This window comes from Erinaceus europaeus, chromosome 14 (genome assembly GCF_950295315.1).
Source record: "Erinaceus europaeus chromosome 14, mEriEur2.1, whole genome shotgun sequence".
Lineage (NCBI taxonomy): Eukaryota > Metazoa > Chordata > Mammalia > Eulipotyphla > Erinaceidae > Erinaceus > Erinaceus europaeus.
Genome location: NC_080175.1, coordinates 27554381 through 27575103, shown reverse-complemented (window position 1 = coordinate 27575103; position 20723 = coordinate 27554381). Strand labels below are relative to the sequence as shown.

The 20723-nt window shown below is 38.2% G+C and overlaps 1 protein-coding gene across 13 annotated transcripts in view; it reads left to right on the top strand.

Annotated features, from left to right (window-relative positions):
* The window catches only part of BTRC (beta-transducin repeat containing E3 ubiquitin protein ligase), a 192599-nt gene that overhangs the window by 106901 nt on the left and 64975 nt on the right, over positions 1 to 20723 (top strand). The gene's annotated exons all lie outside the window — the stretch shown is intronic.

Genomic DNA, 20723 nt, shown 5'->3' with positions numbered 1-20723 from the left:
CAGCAAAAAAAAAAAAAAAAGAATTACTTTGGTTTGAATGGAGGTACTAATTAGAATCTAAATTTTATATTGAATAATGTTATATGAGTTTTAGAGAAGACTCTAGTACCAGTTTTTTTCTTGACATAGTAATGCTACTTATCTGGATACCTCTAGTAGACTGTATGTAACTTTTCTTTGTCAGAAGTATTGAAAATAAATGTTTTATGATTGGTCTCTAAAGAAAAACTCATTAAATCCCTCTATTATTTTTATTATCTTTATTAATTTACTGGGTAGAGACAGCCAAAAATCAAGAGGGAAGAGAGTGATAGAGGAGAGAGACAGACACCTGCAACACTGCTTCACTACTTGGAAAGCTTTCCCCTTGCAGGTGGGAAAAGGACCAGGTTCTCAAATCCAGGTCCTTGCACATTGTAACATGTGCACTCAACCAGGTGTGTCACCACCCAGCCCTCCCCCCATTAATTGTCTTTAGTATAAAAGAAAAGAAACTTATAGGATAAGCCACTGCCAGCCTAGCTTAATAATAATTACATGAATCTCTTGAATAATGAAGTCTAAGAAAAATAATTTTCAAATAATATGGAGAAGGGCCAGCATGTGGCTTACCCAGTAGAGCCACATGCATTACTTATTCAGGCACTTGAACTCAATCCCCAGGCCATCACATGGGAGCGGCAGCAGAGGGCAAGCTTCATGAGTGGTACTGTGGTATCTCTTCTCTCCCTATTTCTATTTCCCTTTATCTTTGTCTCTCACCCTCCATTTATGAATATATATACCTTTAGAGTAGTCCGGGAGGTGGCACAGTGGATAAAGCATTGGATTCTCAACCATGAGGTCCGGAGTTCGATCCCCAGCAGCACATGTACCAGAGTAATGTCTGGTTCTTTCTCTCCTATCTCTCTCATGAATAAATAAATAAATTCTCTTTTTTATTGTTGTAGTTATTGTTGTTACTGATGTCATTGTTGTTGGATAGGACAGAGAGAAATGGAGACAGGAGGGGAAGACAGAGAGGGGGAAAGAAAGACAGATACATGCAGACCTGCTTCACCGCCTGTGAAACAACTCCCCTGCGGGTGTGGAGCCGGGGGTCGAACCGGGATCCTTGCACTTTGTGCCTTGTGCGCTTAACCCACAGAGCTACTGCCCAACTCCCAATAAATTCTTTTTTTTTTTAAGACCTTTAGAAATGGTGAAATTGTGCAGGCACCAAACCCTAGCAATAACAGTGCTTGCAAAAATAAATTAGATTTAGCAAGAGTGCTCATTTTACTAGCATATTTCAATACAGGTAATATTTGAAAGTATTGAAATGTTTCATTTTCTTCAAAAATCTTTGTTCTTACTAGTTACAACCCTGTAGTTCATGAGATTTATGTTTCAGCGTGATGAGCTACATATTTATTGTAGCTTTAAGTGGGTAGTCATTATTGACTACCAACTTAGTCTTTAAAATCAATAATCATGTTGTACCTAATTGTCAGTCTTGATTTTTTAATTGGTAAGGAAAACTAACTGGAAAAGTGAAAAGCATTCATTCTTTGTGATATTTTTGTTGATTGTATTTAAATACTACTGAAATGTTTAGTTTTGGGCTTTTTCCTAACATACACATAGTTATAGGTGAATGGATACATATGTACATACTTAGACATGTCTGCCGAGATTCCTACTCAGAGAGACATCCTGCCTCTTTATATTCAGCAAATAAACCCCCTTCAGTAGTCCTTTGTAGGTGTTTTGTATTATAGTTGGGTTTTTTGTTTGTTTTCTACTTGAGACTAATAATCTGTTTGCAACTGACTGAGACAGAAAAATGTGATGCTTCTTTCCACTCACTCCAGATTTTGATAGAAGACTTGTTTTATTTATTTCCAAAATTATATCCGCAGGAAACAAGCTGTTTAAATTCAGATTATGCTGAAGCAAAATGGTCCTGGTATGAGAAGCAACGTGCTGTTTTACGAGCACAGAGTCCCTTTTCTCATAACTGATTGATAGTAAATATTTTCCTGAAGAATTATTGCCAACCATGAACAGTGCAACTGTTTCACTTTTTTTCCGTGCTACTTGCTGTACCAGCCATTGTCGGTAATTAAGATCTACAATTCACAATGCAGACGTTTGCACTTCCTCTGGGTCTGTGCTATTTATAAGGCATTTCAGCTGTTCAGAGTTTCTTTGAGTTTTAAACTACATGTTAACAGGCTTCTTTAATATACTGCTTTACAAGTAACAAGTCAGATGGTCCGTTCTTCACACAGGTTCCTCCGTCACATCTAAACTAGCTTTGTAGAGAATATACTAAGATTTAACAATATCACTGAGGCAGATTGATATGATTGGAAAAACTGTAGAGTATAACATTTATGCATTAGGCTTAGAACTTAGAACTATTTCCAAAAGGCAGGAATAACATTCAGAATTAATACTTTTTCTTTAAATGTTGTATGAATTTAATGAATGTTAATAAAAGTTATGGAGGTTCTGAGAAATACTGATGAAGACTTTTCAAAGCTCACATTAAAGTAATAGAAGAATCAAGAACCCAGGTTTTAGGTAAGAGTTTGTATACTTGTCAGTGTACACACGTTAGAATACAAAACCTAGCTGTACATGATCTGGACATAGAATACCAAAGTGAGTCAGCAAATTGATTGCTATGTAATCTATTTCAGGAACCCTGAGTAATATATTCCACTGGACAAGAAAGTAGAAATAAGGAATCCTGAACTGTATTAACATTGGTAATATTAAGTCATTTTCAACTGTATTAACAGTTAATTAAAAAAATAATAAAGTCAAACTACAATGAAAATTTTCAGGAACTATGCATTAGAGTCAAAGCAACTACTTGTACTCTTACTACCTGCACTCATTGGTAAACATACAAGAAAAAGAAACAAACAAAAATGTCAACAAATCTGTTTAAAATTTTGCCCTGTGTGAGAATCTGACTGGCTCTTCAAGCCTGAAGTGAGCCTCACTGATTCTGCATGTTGGCTGCCAGCGTCTTCCAACAGAGCAGATCAGCAAATAAAGGCAGGATATGGGCTTTAGTGCTGTTTACTTGATGGCCCCTTGAATATACATAGAGGGCTTGTAACAAAAACCATTCCAAGGCAGTTTTGTTTGCCAAAGCCTGCTGTACTACAGAAGTATGGTGTTTTTATACACTTCTTTTCCCCCTCAGTGAACTCTTTATGAACCTTTTTGAAGATAGCAGCAGTTCAACTGTTGGGAACCACTGATAATCTGACTGAGGCACTTCAAGATGCTAGAACCTATTCACATCCCTATCTAGCCAGGGAGCTAATAAGATTAAGTTTGTCTGTGTGGACTGATCTAGATTAGCTTGAGATGAACCTAGTCAGTGCCTTCCTTAGTGAAAAAGGAAAGGTTTGGGAGATAGGAGTGAAAAAAGAAAGTTGTTCATCAAGATTTGACTGCAGTATTGCCTGCTGATGCATGTCGGATCACCCGCACTGAGAGATCACATGGCTTCTCCAAAAGTCAAACGATCAATTCGCCTCGTTTTGGCTCTGTACTTAATGCACAAACAGTGCGATCTGCGGGGCTGTAATTGCATTGTTAGGGCCAAGGAACAAGCCTGTGCCTTTTCAGCAGACAGCTGGCAGGGAGAGAGGCATGTTGTTAGGAAAGAGAGAGGCAAGGCAAATAAAATTACTGCTAACGCTCAGAGATCGGCAGGAGTCCTACTTGCCTAATCTTACCGGTGGGAGCAAGCGGCTGTTGTAATCCAATTATAGCAGCATAAGCAATTTGTTAGACACTCCGCATAATGTAACAATTTCCCAATAAACTCTGACTTGTAATAACGTCGGCAAGAGTCCGCATAAATCTGCCCGAATGGTGGGGGCTGGAGCATTCGGCTGGGGGCTTGTAATTGGCGCCATCAGCACGTTTTGCGGAGTGCAGTATGGTGCAGTCTTTTAGTGCAGGAATTTTAAGAAGAGCTCAACACACGATTCTTAGAAAAAGAAAAGTGGCCATTAAAAGAGGAGCAGCAAAAAGGGCATGCTCTTCACATTACCTAGGAGTCTTAATGTAGAGGAAAAAAAAAAAGCAGGAAGAAGCCATGTTTCCTTGTAATACTGAAGGGAGGAAAGGGACGAGTGAATGGATTCCTTTATTTAAAAAGCATCACTTTCTATTATTTATACTTTACTTCTCCAGCCCCCCAAAATGCTGTTCAGGCATTTTGTTTTTACAAATGTCCATAGCCCAGCAAGCCTGGAAATGGGAAGTTGAAATTTATTCTCCTTTAGATTTTAGCATTTTCTTTACAACAGGAAAATAGATTATTTTCTTTGTATCCAGGACAATCTTTTGGAGATATCGTATTGAATACCAAACCTTGCTGTAGAGTGCTGCCTTCTGCTTTAAGAAGCTATCCCTTTTTGAAGGATTTTAAACCCAGTTGTTTGTTTGCTTAGCTGACTTTATCACAGTTGTTATTTCCCAATTCTGAAATATTAGAACTAATGATATTTCTTGTTGAATCTTATGTTTACTCAAGAATATACTTTTTCTTATTTTAAAAGTATACCCGTATGATAGAGGAATAATTTTGATTACTAAGTTATAAAATTTCTGCTTTGGAAAAATATTTGTTGTTGTGTGGAACAAAATAGAACCTCTATTTATTGTTTGATGAATGTTTGTAGTCACAGAATAGAGTTTCTTATATATACAAAGTATGGAGGAGGTGACGAGTGCTCATAGATCTGAGTTAGTAGGCAGATTTTCATGCTGAGTATCTATTAAATGTTACCTACTTTCTTATGTCAACCCACTCTTTCATTGCAGCTAATTTGTGTTAAAACTGAGCTTCTGAAATAAGAACAGACTCTTCAAAATATCTTGTTGCTGTTGGTATTATTACAATATTTACCTTCAGTATAAACATTGCTTTCTAGAGAAGCAAATGCTGCCTTGTTTGACTGGAGCTACATCAATAAACTGCAGTGCCTCTAATAAAGCTACTCAGTGTCTGGGTTTAACTAATGGCTGATTTTCATGGCTTTGACAGTGAGCTGTGTGCGTTATTTTCTCCTGATATTGTAAAAATAATGAGAGCAAATTAGAACAATCAGTTTACACAGATAGCTCCTGATTGGAGGCGATGGGCAATATGGCAGCAGGTAATCCATCTTCGGGCTCCTGTCACATTAACTTCAGCAGTGTGAAAAGATCAGGTGGGGTAAGCAGGGATCCTGCCCAATCGGAACACTGAAATTAATGAGAAGAGCATTGTTCTGTGATCAACCTTTTAATTAGCAAGACTTGAAACGGAAGACATGATGAAGGCAGTACCACAGCTGCACAATGCCAGGCACAATTCCTAAAAACGAACTGGAGGAGCTATATCTTTAAATTTTACTTTTTTTTTCTGTATGCATTGTTTTTTTCATTCTGATGTCTGTTGTTTTAAGAAATAACACGTACTTTTCCAAAGTAACACTATATATTTGATTGTATTAATGTTCTATTCTATATAGGCTATAATTCTATCAGGATCATTTAGAATTTTGATCACTACCACATTTTCTTTGGCATTGTGCTCTGAGTTTTTAAAATCAGATATACTAAGAAATGAACTTTAAAAAAATCTGTCTTGAAAGAATCCCCGCCCCATCTCTTTAGTTTTCATTCCAAAGCGCGTGAGAGTTTTCTGCTTTAGAGCACTTCTGCTACTGGGAGTTAACAGAAAAGCAAAGTCCAGGCAGTAAGCTATAGCATATTTCTGTTGTGTTCCTTTCCTGGTTCTGCTTATTAGGAAATTTTCTGGTCTCCTCTTTTTCCCCGCTGCCCCTATGACATTGAGTTCTCCAAGTTCATAGTTGTGCTACTTATATAACTGAGAATTGAATATGGGGGCAGGGGGCAAGAACATAATGGTTATTCAAGACAAAGCCTGAGGCTCTGAAGTCACAGGTTCAATTCCTCCACCATCATAAGCCAGAGCTGAGCAGTACTCTGTTCTCTCGCTATATCTTTCTCTCTGTATCTCTCGCTCATTAAAATAAAATTTAAAAATTAAAGAAAGAGAAAGCTTTTTTAAAATCATTTTTGGGGGGGAGTCGGGAGGTAGCGGGGAGGGTTCAGCAAACACGTGGTGCGAAGCACAACGACCTGCGACCTGCGTAAGGATCGGGGATGGAGCCCTGGGCTCCCCACCTGCAGGAGAGTCGCTTCACAAGCAGTAAAACAGGTCTGCAGGTGTCTTTCTCTCCCCCTCTCTGTCTTCCCTCCTCTCTCCATTTCTCTCTGTCCTATCCAACAATGACAACATCAATAACAACAAGAATAATAACTACAATAAAATAATAAGGGCAACAAAAGAGAATAAATAATCTTTTGAAAAATTTATATTTATTTTCCCTTTTGTTGCCCTTGTTTTTTATTGTTGTTGTAGTTATTATTGTTGTTGTTGTTATTGATGTTGTCTTTGTTAGATAGGACAGAGAGAAATGGAGAGAGGAGGGGAAGACAGAGGGGGGGAAAGATAGACACCTGCAGACTTGCTTCACTGCCTGTGATGTGACTCCCCTGCAGGTGGGGAGCCAGGGGCTAGAACCAGGATCCTTAAGTCAGTCCTTGCGCTTCGCGCCACGTGGGCTTAATGTGCTGCGCTACCGCCTGACTCCCAATACTAAATCTTATTTCAAAATTTTTTATTATTTATTTTCCCTTTTGTTGCCCGTGTTGTTTTATTCTTTTTGTAGTTATTATTTGTTGTTGATGTCATCATTGTTGTATAGGACAGAGATAAATGGAGAGAGGAGGGGAAGATGAGGTGGGGAAGAAAGACACCTGCAGACCTGCTTCACCACCTGTGAAGTGACGCCCCTGCAGTTGGGGAGCTGGGGGCTCAAACCTGAATCCTTACACCGGTCCCTGTGCTACCGCCAGACCCCTGAAAGCTTTTTTTTTCTTAAGAAAAAAACTGAATATCAATGAAACATGATGTTTATAGGAGAAAGACAGAATGAAAATCTGTACAATAGTTGTGAATAAAGGCTGATGCACCTGTTTAAAGTTTAGTTATATTACAATTGTAACATTAGTAATCTTCCCTGTATGATTAGAAAATGTGGCATAAGACTGTGGAAAACATTATGAGCCAAAGTTAATTTGTCAATTCAGTGCCTGTTTTTCTGGTTCTTCTTTGGTAGACTTTGGGACAGTATATGGGACCATCAGGATTTGCAGTGTCTTGGTCCCTTTTACCTTAAGTTTCTTGGCAATTTACTATAAAAGCAAATATAACATAAGCCTTGTAAGTGAACTTAGATATCTTCAAAAGATATAGATATATCACTTCAACTAGCATCTGATAAGCGTAGGCATTTATTTGAAGTATTAATATATAAAGTAGCTTATCAGGTACACCTCTGAGTACAGAATTAGGAGGAAAAAGCAACATTTAGTATGAAATATTCAGATAAGTGTAAAGTGCTCTTATCATAGTTCATAGGACTTTTTGTTAATAACTAAAGATTCTAGCTCTGCAATTCTCAGTCACTGTATTTTCAGAGTGTAAGTTACTGATACTACATCTTCATACAAAACTCATAGCACAAAGGCATGTTATCTCCCCTGCTATCCACCTCCCCTCCTAACCCCAGAAAATATTTAGATTGTTCTAAATATTTCTGTCAGGGGAAATATATGTCTAAATAGTTCTGTCAGGAACTTGATTTTATTTTCATCTTTTTTCTTTACTAATAACTAACTTTTCCTGAAAATATTCATTTCGATGTATATGTGTCAGTGTTTTAGCATTGGCAACATAATATAAGTCTCTACGACTTCCCCTGACACTTTAAAAGAATAGTGCTACTGTGAATATTAATATTTTATAGCTCGCTTGTTAGAATTTTGCATGATACTTTTCTGCCTTCCTTAGTCTGGAAAAGAGATTTTCTTTTTTCTTACAGTTTTTATAGGTTTTTGTGGCTATTCATTTTCCACTCTCCTGGTTTACAGTTTCAGAAAGCCTAGGCTCAGAAACTTTCCATGAGTAAATATGTTCTTAGTCATATGGTGTAAATAGATCACTTACAAAGCTTGTGAAACCTGAGCCTTTCTTTTGAACCTTTTAGTACCCGTGAGATCAGGATCCATATATGTAAACTTTTATTTCTGTATCGTGACTTCAGCTTGTATAGCAAACCAACTATGAATTTAAATGACTATTCAACTTGATGCTTTTACCAAAAAAAAATAGGCTTTTACCAAAAATAATAAAATAAAAAAATAAAGATAGATTGATTGATTGATTTCTCTATATTTCCCATGATTCTGGAATTCCATCTGACTTTATGATGTTGCCAGTACTTATTCTTGTTAAAGTTATTTTCCATTACAACTTTTGTTTCTTAAAATCATCTAAAGTAGATGTCCCTTTTTTGAATCCACACTTTTTGTTTCAACTGGTAATTAAAAAAAAAAAATCTAACTGGCTGAATAACCCATAAACTCTCTTCTAATTTCTTAACAGAAGTAGTTATCAAGTTGTCTTAAATTCCACTAATCCCAGGAGTAGGGCGGTAGCACAGCAGGTTAAGCGCAGGTGGTGCAAAGCACAAGGACCAGCGTAAGGATCATGATTCGAGCCCCGACTCCCCACCTGCAGGGGAGTAGCTTTGCAAACGGTGAAGCGGTCTGCAGGTGCCTCTCTTTCTCTTCCCCTCCTCTCTCCTTTTCTCTCTGTCCTATACAACAACAATGACATCAACAACAACAATAATAACTACAACAATAAGACAAGGGCAACAAAAGGGAATAAATAAATAAATAATTTTTTTTTTTAATTCCAAATTTCATCAGTAAGGTTCACTTTAGAGGAAAGGCTATTGGTTTAATCATTTGGAGTCCCTCCAGCACACACCCTTATTAAAATTATTAAGTTTGGAACCTATTGAATCTGAGGCTTTTGCAGTCTTTTCTACATCTACATCTCCCAAATGTTAGCTTTTCAAAGGCCCGTATGTAAGGAAAAAAAATTTAAACCTTTATTTTTTTAAATGATCTTTATTTATTATTGAATAGAGACAGTCAGAATTTGAGAGGGAAGCGGTGACAGGGAGAGAAACAAAGAGACACCTACAACAGTGCTTCACCACTTGTGAAGCTTTCCCCCTGTAGATGGGGTCTGAGGTCTTGAACCTGGATCCATATGCATTGTAACATGTACAGTCAGTGAACCAGTTGCACCACTGCAAGGCCTCCTGTAAGGAAAAATTTTAAATGTCCATTCTTTCTCCTGTTTCCTTAGGATGAAAGACTACTCCCCACCCCAATAAGAAGGGAGAAGATAAATTAATATATATTTTAAACCCCTGTATTTAGGTATGCTATTACCTATTTCAGTTCTTGTATAAACCTGATGAAATAGATGTCTTAACTTCTGTTTTACAGTTTAATAGTATGAAGCTTAGAGAAGTTAGACTTTTTCCCAAGTTTTCATTTCTCCATCTTGTAGAGTCAAGTTTTTTCTTTTTAAGAAAAAAATTTATTTGAACCTTGGTTTACAATATTATATGATTTTAGGAATATAGTTTCACACATACATAGACTTATGAAACTCACAACACCCACTTCCAAAGTTCCTGTGCCGTTACACTAAGCAAGCCCTCCACTTAGCCCCCCCCCTTTGTCATCCTTGTTCTGACCAATAACCATCATAGTTTTGTCAGAATTTGAGTCAGTTTGGTTATTATAGTTTTTTTTCAAGGTCTCTTGAAAACCTCCAGTTCCATCCATTTTGTCCCAAAGGATACAATATCATCTTTTTTATTGCAAAGTAGTGTTCCATGGAATATATATATATATATATATATCTCCTCTATCTTCTTTACCCAGTCATCTGTTGATGGGCAATTAGGCTGCTCCTACTCTTTGGCTACTGTGTCTGCAGCTAAGAACATAGCTGTTGTGTTCCTTGTTCTATTCTAATGCTGATCATCTCATTAAAAGCTAGAATTCTTTTACTCCTTCTTTTCATGTGGGACTCATCTCAGCAATTCTTTCAAGGCAGGTATGGTATTGGCAAATTCCTTCAGTTTCTGAATGTTTGAAAATATCTTTATTTCTTCCTCATATTTGAAGGATAATCGAGCAGGATACAGAGTTCATGGCTGACAACTCTTATCTTTTAATATTTTGAATATGCCACTCCACTCCCTCCTTGCCTGATGGTTCTGCCCCTGTATGTGACTTTATTCCTTTCCCTAGAACTTTGTAATATTTTTTCCTTTTCCCTGGTTTTGGATAGTTTTACAATGAAGTGTCTTGGTGTATGTCTTTTTGAATTCAAAAATTTAGGTGGATTTCTATATTTTGAACATTGCTAACGTGTGGAGATTTTTCTGCTAAAATTTCTTTGAATATGTTCTGTACTCCTATCTGACTCTCTTCGTCTCAGGGATCCCAATAACTTGAATATACATCTTTGTGACGGAGTCTGATATTTCATTGAGCATTGCTTCACTTTTTCCTAATCCTTTCCTCTTAAAGAGTTTTAAATTCACAGAGTGGTAGTTAATATTCTCTCTTCCACCTGATTAAGTCTACTTCCAAGGCCTCTTACCTCAACCTGAACTACATTCTAAGTGTCTTTTAAGCCGTGCAGTTCTGTTTGGAGTTTTTTTGTTTGGTTGGTTGGTTTTTTTCCTTTGCCTCTATTTTCTTTATTTTTTTTAAAATTATTTTTATTTATTGGATAGAGACAGGCAGAAATTGAGAGGGAAAGGGTGGCGCCCTTTGATAGCTCAGCTGGTAGAGCGGAGGACTATAGACGGAGAGGGAAGGGGGAAATAGAGAGGGAGAGGTACAGAGACACATGCAGCCCCGCTTCACCATTTGTGAAGCTTTCCCCCTGCAGGTGGGGACTGGGGGCTCAAACCTGAGTCCTTGTGCATTTTAACATGTACTTTTTTTTTTTTCCTGTACTTTGTTTGTAAAACGATCGCTGAGCTTTTGAACCTTAACTTTAGTTTCTTGAAGTAATTTCATAATGAGTTTTCTGAATTCTATTGTCATTTTTTCTAGTTCTGTGCTGTCTTGTGGTTTGGGTTTTCTTTTTTTTTTTTTAATATATTTTTTAAAGATTTTATTTATTTATGAGAAAGATAGGAGGAGAGAGAAAGAACCAGACATCACTCTGGCACATGTGCTGCTGGGGATGGAACTCTGGGACCTCATGGTTGAGAATCCAAAGCTTTACCACTGCGGCCACCTCCAGGACCACGTGGTTTGGGTTTTCTATCATTGCTCAGTTTCCCCATTTAGTGTGGCTTTCGTTGTTGTGCCAGCAGGAGACACTGTGGGAACGGTGTTTGATTTCCCTGTTTCTTTATCTTGATGGGGGAGGGAGTATTTTATCCTGAGTCACCAGGCTAGGTCAGTGTCCCTAATGTCAATATAGGGCCTCACTGCTGCTATTCCAGCCTCTGTGAGACAACAGCATTGTGACTAAAAAGTCACAAGTCAGTTATAAATTGGTGAGCTTTTAGGTGCTTTTTTTTCCCTTTAACAGTTCTTTTTTGTTTAAACTCAGACCCAGAAGTGGTGCCCCTCATTCGCCAATCTCCCAATTTGGTGCAAGCCATCCCTGAACATCAGTTTTTAGTCCTGGGAATCACTTCCTCACCCCTTTTCTGTCCACAAACCTCTTGTGTCTGTACTCACCTGTGGCATAGGTGACTTTCTTTCTTCTCTTCCCTCCCCCCTCCCTTCCCCTTTCCTCTCTTTGTCATCGTCTTCTTCTTCTTCCCCTCCCCCTCCTCCTCCTCCCCCTCCCCTCCCCCTCCCCCTCCCCCTCCCCCTCCTCCCCCTCCCCTCCCCCTTCTCCCCCTCCCCCTCCCCTCCCCCTCCTCCTCCTCCCCCTCCCCTTCCCCTCCCCCCTCCTCCTCCTCCTCCTCCTTCTTCTTCTTCTCTCTCTCTCTTTCTCAACAGTTGTTTCTTAACTCAGATCTAGAAGTTGTGTGCTTCAGCTGTCACTCTCCCAGTTTGGTGCCAGCTGTCCCTGAGTACGGCCTTTTAACCCTGGGAATCTCTCCCTCACCCTTTTTCTGTCCATGAGCCACAGGTGTCTATACTCACCTGAGGTTTGGTGAGTTTCTGAAGAAATCCTGGTTGTATTTTCTTGAATTTTCAGGTAATTATTATTGCTTTTCCTAGTTGATGGAGGAAAACAAGAAGAGTCTGCTGATATTTTATCTCAGGTTGATCCTACCAGGCATGAGCCTACCTATTTTTTAAATGTATATTTTATTAGTGACTTACAAGATTATAATACCATACCACTGCCACCACCAATATTCTGTGCCCCCACCCACCTCCAATAGTACCACTGTAGTTCTCCCAAGATCATAGATATGGGTTGACTATAGATAAATATTTTTTCTTTTTCTGAGTTAATGTGTTTCAATTCCCTATATTCATATATATATATATATAATTTTAATTTATAAAAAGGAAACACTGACAAAAACCATAGGATGAGAGGGGTACAACTCCACACAATTCCCACCATCAGAACAATTCCCTATGTTCTATAAGATCATCCTATTGTTGCCTTTCACTACCTTATTGACTTCACTAATTATAATTAGTCTCATCCATTTAATCTCAAAGGACACAGTAGTCTTTTTAACTGCTAACTAGTATTCTATTGAATTTATGTCCTCTGACTTTTATTTACTTTTTTTGTATTTATAAGACTGAAATTAGTGCTTTTTATTTCATTGTTAAAAGCTTTTTAAAGGGAGTCAGGCGGTAGCGCGGTGGGTTAAGTGCAGGTGGCACCAACCACAAGGACCAGCGTAAGGATCCCCGTTCGAGCCCCTGGCTCCCCACCTGCAGGGGAGTCGCTTCACAGGTGGTGAAGCAGGTCTGCAGGTGTCGTTCTTTCTCTCTACCTCTCTGTCTTCTCCTTCTCTCTCCATTTTTCTCTGTTCTATCCAACAACAACGACATCAATAACAACAACAATAATAACTACAACAATAAAACAAGGGAAACAAAAGGGAATAAATAAAATAAATATTAAAAAATTCTCATGGGGGGGGTCAGGCTGTAGCGCAGCGGGTTAAGCGCATGTGGCGCAAAGAGCAAGGATCAGTGGAAGAATCCTGGTTTGAGCCCCCGGCTCCCCACCTGCAGGGTAGTCGCTTCACAGGCGGTGAGGAAGGTCTGCAGGTGTCTATCTTTCTCTCTCCCTCTCTGTCTTCCCCTCCTCTCTCCATTTCTCTCTGTCCTATCTAACAACGACAACATCAATAACAACGATAATAATGACCACAACAATGGTAAAACAACCAGGGTAACAAAAGGGAAAGAATGGCCTCCAGGAGCAGTGGATTCGTGGTGCAGGCACCGAGCCCTGGCAATAACCCTGGAGGCAAAAAAAAAAATTCTCATAGGGTTTAAAAATATAGGGGACCCCCAATATTTTAAACTTTTAATCAGGAAAAAGAAGAGGCATGCACGTGAGAAACTTGTGGGCCATTTATTACCTACTTTTTTTTTTTTTTATAAAATGGAAATATTGATAAGACCATAAGATAAAAGAATACAATTCCACACAATTCCCACCACCAGAACTCTGTATTCCATCCTCTCCCTTGAAAGCTTCCCTGTTCTTTATCCCTCTGGGAGTATGGACCTAGGGTCATTATGGGATGCAGAAGGTGGAAGGTCTGCTCTCTATAATTACTTCCCTGATGAACATGGGCATTGGCAGGTCGGTCCATACTCCCAGCCGGTCTCTCTTTCCCTAGTGGGGCAAAGATTTGGGGAGGCAGTGCTCCAAGACTCATTGGTGGGACCATCTGCCCAGGGAAGTCAGGTTAGCATCATGGCAGCATCTGGAACCTGGTGGCTGAAAAAGAGTTAAGATAATAAAGCAGAACCAATTGTTGACTAATCATGAACCTAAAGGCAAGAATATTGCAGATGAGGTTTGGGGTCACCATTTTGGAAAAAGCTAGTAGCTCTATTTTAGGTATATTCCAAAGGGTCCATGACTTTACTAGTTTTTGCCTGAGTCTGACAGCTAAAATGCAGGTGGACCCAAATTATTGTCTGGGGGATGGTGTTACAGTTGGAAAAAGGACTAGAAAATTGGATCAGAGAGTAGCTCCCAAATATGGGAAAAGTATATAAATATTGTTAACTGTAAACCCCATCAATTTGATCTGGGTCCATATTCATCACAGGAGCCTATGTAACCTCTGCATCCCTGTAGGTCTGAGCTCTCATACTGTGGTCATGGCTAGGAACATTCTAGGCTGCACTAATTTCAGGACCCATCTTCCTCGAGTGGTAGAGTATGTTGTCCATCCTCCCTTCGTAAAATGGGACAGTCTCTACCATTGAGGGCAAGGTTCTATAGGGACCCACAGAGGGGTATACTACGATGTTCCTGATGGAGAGGACCAGTGACAGTGGTGAGAGGGATCTGTTAGAAGTCTGTTGTGGTCTGGGAGGTGGCGCAGTGGATAAAGCACTGAATCCTCAACCATGAGGTCCCAAGTTCAATCCCCAGAAGCACATGTACCAGAGTAGTGTCTGGTTATCTCTCTCTCTCTCCTCCTATCATTCTCATGAATAAATAAATAAAATTGTTAAAAAAAAAAAAAAAAAAAAGAAGTCTGTTAGGCCCCTCATATCTGTATGGGAATCCCAGGCCTCCCTGACTAGGGCCCTAGGTGATGGGGTGATGGTAGTGACCAAAGAGCCATCATTAAAGTATATCATCCTTTTGCCCTTATCCAGCTTCTGTAGTCCTTACTTTGTCTGACAAGGTTAGCCTTGGGGTGATTGAGGGAAGTGAAATAGGTAGTAAGTGAGGAGGGATCTAGGTCTAAGTATAAACTATTTGATTAGGTACTTTATGGTTTTTGTTTTTTTTAGGTCTTTCTACTTGCTTGGTACATTTATTGACTCTGCAAACTACTATGCAATTTTGCTTTTATTTCCTTCTAACTTGTCTTTTTTAATTTTTCCCTTTTGTTGCTCTTGTTGTTGTTATTATTGTTGTTATTGCTGTTATTGTTGGATAGGACAGAGAGAAATCGAGAGAGATGGGGAAGACAGAGCGGGGGAGAGAAAGATAGACACCTGCAGACCTGCTTCACCGCCTGTGTGGCTTTCTGCCATGTGGACTTAACCCACTGTGCCACCACCTAGCTCTCTCCCCTAACTTACAGATACATGTACATATGCTGTATCTCATGGGCCCTGGTCTATATCTAGGTTTTGAGGCTTTGTTAAGAAGTACACCACCCAAAATGGAATTAAGAAGTCCTATGAGCTAGGAAAGATCTCACCAAAGTAACGAAGCTGGAGGGTTGTCATTCCATGCCTGACGACTCTGGACACAGTCCAAAGTGAAACATGTCAAGGTGGTATTGATTTGGTTGAGATTAGTATAGCCTAATTTTTACATTGGGTTCCTTGGAGTGTTTTTGTTACTGCTGCTGAGTTTTATGATTTCTTTATATATTTTATAAATAAATCCTTTGTCAAACATGCAGTGTTTCCCCCATTTTCTAGGTTGAGTAAATTTTTAACTCAAATCTAACTATACTCAAGTACTATATTTAGAAGACTGTTCTGGATTATCTGGTCAGTATTTATTTATTTATTTAGAGATCAAAGCACTCCTCAGCTCTGACATAAAGTGACAGATGCTGGATTTAAACCTGTTAACTCAGGTGTGCATGTTGTGGACTCTTAACAAACTGAGCTTATCTCTCTGGCCCTGTACTGTGTAAACTTAAGATATTTTAAGTAATTTAGTAATAACTATCTACCTTATAAAGTAGGTCTTTAAAGGATCTAACATGATTAATGGTTCCAGATTCTATTGCTTAACATTTAAAATGAGTTGGAACAGTTATGAGTCCAGTATTTAAGGTGATGATTTATAACTTAGTAATTGTTTTACAAAAACAAACTCTTAGGTTATAAGAACAAACTGATAGTTACCAGAGAGGAAAAAAAAGAGAGAGATGAATTAAGTAAAGGGAATCAGTTATATGGTGATGGATGGAAACTGGACTTTTAATGGCAATCATAGTATAGTATATAAAAATATGAATTTTAACGCTGGACACCTAAAAACTTTATAATGTTATAAACTAGTATTACTTCAGTAATTTTATATTTTAAAAGTTGTTTTGTAACACAAATCTCATCCTGTTGACTATATCAGAATTAATGGTATAAGCATATATTGGTAGTTCTTTTACACCAAAAAATTTTTTTCCAGTTAAACTTGATAATTAATTTTGCAAATTAAAAAAATTCTTTAAGGCTTCAAAGACTAGACTCTGATTACATTTCAGTAAATATTTTATAATTGAGGGCCAGGTGGTGGCACACCTGGTTAAGCACACATACTACAGTGTGCAAGGATGCAGGTTCAAGCCCCTGGTCCCCACCTGCAGAGGGAAAGCTTCACAAGTGGTGAAGCTGGCCTGCAGGTGTCTCTTTGTCTCTCTCCCTCTCAATTTCTCTCTGTCTCTATCCAATAATAAATAAATAATATTTTTAAAAACTTTATAATTCTATGTTTCTAGATATCCAGAGAGTATGAAAAAAAGGTGAGGTTATCTCAATTGATAGTTATACCTTGAAATCTTCTATTTTGAACAAGAAAGAAAAGATTTGTGATAGAATTGAGTTACTAAGAAGAAAGAGGTTTTGTATTACACAAATAAAAACAAAAATGAAAGTGAGAGAGATGCCTGGATATTTTTTAATGAAAAGGATAGTTTTTGATAATTGAGGTTGACATAAAATTCATGCTCAGACATGTAAAAAATATGTAAGAGCTGTTTGTTCATTTGGGACACTAAAACCATGAAAAACAGCAATATTGAAATAGATTGAATGTGAATTATGTTTTATACCTCACTTCAGGTATCACTTCTTTAACTTTACTTACATTTACTTGGAATATCTGGTAGCATAAGAAATTTCATTGCAATGTTTTGTTTTGTTTTGCTTTGCTTTGCTTTTAACCTTGGAGCAAGCCAAAAGGGAAATATTTAGAGATAACCATGTTTAAAAAGAAATGGTTCCTACAGTGTTAACTATGGAGTGTGTAGCGTGACTCTGTAATGGAATATCATAGCAGGGGGTATAATACTGTAAATAAGATGAATATGCCACTTGTGGATTAATGGGCAACCTAAAGAGTGGCTTTATTTACATCTATGTATGAGGTTCACTTTCAGTTTGTGTATTTTCTTTTACTATAATTGTAGTACTTATAAGCCTGACATTTTAATTAGCAAAAGCTAAAAAAAAAAAAACAGTTTCTTTGAATCTTAAGTTTTTTGTAGGATTAATTGGGTATAATCTTGGAATTAAAAATTTACAGATTGAATTGTCTTTTTTAATATTTATTTATTCCCTTTTGTTGCCCTTGTTGTTTTATTGTTATAGTTATTGATGTCTTTGTTGTTGGATAGGACAGAGAGAAATGGAGAGAGGAGGGGAAGACAGAGAGGGAGAGAGAAAGATAGACACCTGTTTCACCGCTTGTGAAGTGACTCCCCTGCAGGTGGGGAGCTAGGGGCTCAAACCGGGATCCTTACTCCAGTCTTTGCACTTTGCTCCACCTGCGCTTAACCCGCTGTGCTACCGCCCAACTCCCTGAAGTTTCTTTCATTTTTCTCTTCAGGAGAAGAGGTGAAATCTGACATTAAGTACAAACAATATGAGTTTTTTTTTATAGTTTGTTATTAGCAGTGAGTAGGTGTAGATACTGCATGCTGTCTGTGTGCACCATATCCAGATGATATAAATTGCATTTGCAGTGATAGTTTTATAGATATGGTATGTTTTCCAAAGTCTTGAGTGCTAGGTACCATCATCCTGAATGTGCCTACCCTGGGACATTATAGAAGCCACTATCTCATTATAAAATATGAGAAATGCTGTGAGTAAATTCAAAGTGAGACCTTTGCATAACTTTTTAGGTCAGCTGTTTAAGTTGCCAATTAATGCTGCTTTTAGTATTCCGAAAACTTTGGAAATTTGAGATTTACATTATTTACTCCTTGATTCCGTCCACCCCAACTGAAAGTGTATAATGCAGATTACTTTTAAAAAAGGGTGTGTGTGACTGGACTGTGCCACAACGGGGTAAGTGCACATGTCGTGAAGTGCATGGACCAGTTGGAGCCCCATCTCCCCAGATGCTGGAGGGTCACTTCACAGGTGGTAAAACAGGTCTGCAGGTGTATGTCTTTCTCTGCCCCTCTCTGTCTTCCCCTCCTCTCTCCATTTCTCTCTGTCTTATCCAATAATGACAACAATAACAACAACAACAACAATAAACAACAAATGCAACAAAAGGTAAAAAACAGCCTCCAGGAGCAGTGGATTCATAGTGCAGGCACCTAGTCCCAGTGATAACCCCAGAGGTTTAAAAAAAAAAAAAAGTTAACTGGATGTTAGAGTAATAGTTTTTGAATAAGCCTAATTTTTTTAATAGAGCTAATTTTCACTTGCAGAAGGTAGATTCTCAAATTACAGTGTTGTCTTTTTATTACTGATTAACTTCTAAACAAAAAAATGTAAAATATATATGTGTATATACACATATAAGGGGCTAGGTGGTGGCTCAACTGCTTGAGTGCACATGTTACACACATATATGCACTTAATGTGTATAAATAGTGTGGCAGTGGTGATTGGACCCAGGAGCTGCGCGTGTGTGTGTGTGTGTGTGTGTGTGTGTGTGTGTATTGCAATGCCAACCCTCCAGCCTCCAAAGTTTATTCTGTGTGTGTGTATTTAAATCTATCTTTTTAATATTGTTATTAACTTACTTTGGAAAGAGAAACTGAGAGGGAGAAGGAGAGAGATACCTATAGCACTGCTTTACTGCTCATGAAGCTTTCCTCCTGCATGTGGGAACCAGAGGCTTGAACTTGGGTCCTTTTGCACTATAGTGTGTGTGCTCAACCAGGTGCATGACCACCCAGCCCCACTTGTTATATTTTTATAGGGGTGGAGTGGAGACACTAATGTGTCTCCATAACTGGATCTCCCTCCTCCCCCAGTGCTGTCCATAGTGTTCCCTTTTAATGTTCTGGATCAAACCCAGCGCCTCATGCATAATAAGGTGTGCATTTTACCAACTGAGCTATCTCTCAGCCCTGAAAAATATGTATCTTATTTAATAATACATATTTAAAGTAGAGACACAGAGAGAAAGAGATTGAGACCTGAAGCATACTTTTAAAAAATAATTTTTTTAGCTTTATTTTATTAGGAGATAGAGAGGAAGAGAGAGACACCTGCAGCACTCCTTCACCAAACTTGTGAGGCTTTCCCCCTGCAGGTGGGGATCTGGGTTCTTGTGCATGACAATACGTGTACTTAAACAGGTGTGCCACCACCCATCCCCCTGAAGCATACTTCAATGTGGTGGGTGCCAGGCTTGAACCAGAGTCGCACATGTGGCAAAGCAGTACACTATACAAGTGAGCTATTCCACCAGCCTAACTCACACACACCGTGTATGTATGTATGTATATATATTAAAGTAGTAAAATTCAGATATTGTGTCATCAAATTTTCTAGCCTTTTTGCACTATTGTTTATTGACTGTTTATAGTGTGCCAGACACAAGGCTAAAGGTTTTGTATATAATCTCACTTAAATCTCATATCTCACTTAAACCTCCCATCAATCTCATTAGGCCTACCACCCCATTGTACCTAAAATTAAACTAAGATTCAGATAAAGCAGTTTGCAAAAGGCTGGAATTTGAACCCAGACTGCCTAAATCATGGCGTTATGTTTCCAACCCCTGTATTTTGTGAATTTTGGTTCACAGAAATTAGGGTAAATGTAGCAGGTGGAGGGGATTATCTAAAAACTTTTGTTAAATGTTAACAATTTACAAATAAGTAGCCAGGATTTAGAAAACATGGAGGTGTGCAAATTGATTATATAAAACTCTGGCACAGTAATATATTTAGTATGTATTCTGCTTGTGTACTTACAGTATTTTTACTTTTATCATCTCATATGAGGTGAGAAAAATTAAAAAATACCTCAATTAGCAACCACAAAAAATAGTAGTTAATTGAACCTTGTAATCTTCTCTTGCTGTCTATTAGACTTTCCCTTTTAGACATTGATTGTGTGTAATAAAACTATTGCTTAATTAATGCCATGGTTCTGGAGCCTTTGGGTGATACAGAAGAGTGAAGTTGAGAAACCAAGAGGCAGCATCAAATAGTTACATTGTTGTGTTAATTTAGCCCTGTCATTCTTATTCTAGTTGATGATATATGGCTCCCATCAGATAGTAGGTAAATTGAGAGAGAAGTCAGTTTTATCTGAGGAAAAACACAACTCATGATTGAGACATTGTACAGATTAATGAATTACTTTTTTAGACAATATTTCATCCTGGCTTGAGCTGCCCTTGGAATGAATATGGTGGTAGTGTTAATGTCACCAGAAGACATAATAGGCAAAACCAAACTAAATAGGGACTTGATGTTATGACTTTGTGGTAGATACAGGACAGATTACAGACTGAGGTCCACACTAAACCATTATATTGTCTCTTACAGAAGAGTGCTCAAATGTGTTTTTGTGGTTTGAGTGTGTGTGTGTGTGTGTGTGTGTGTGGTCGAGGAGATGGCACA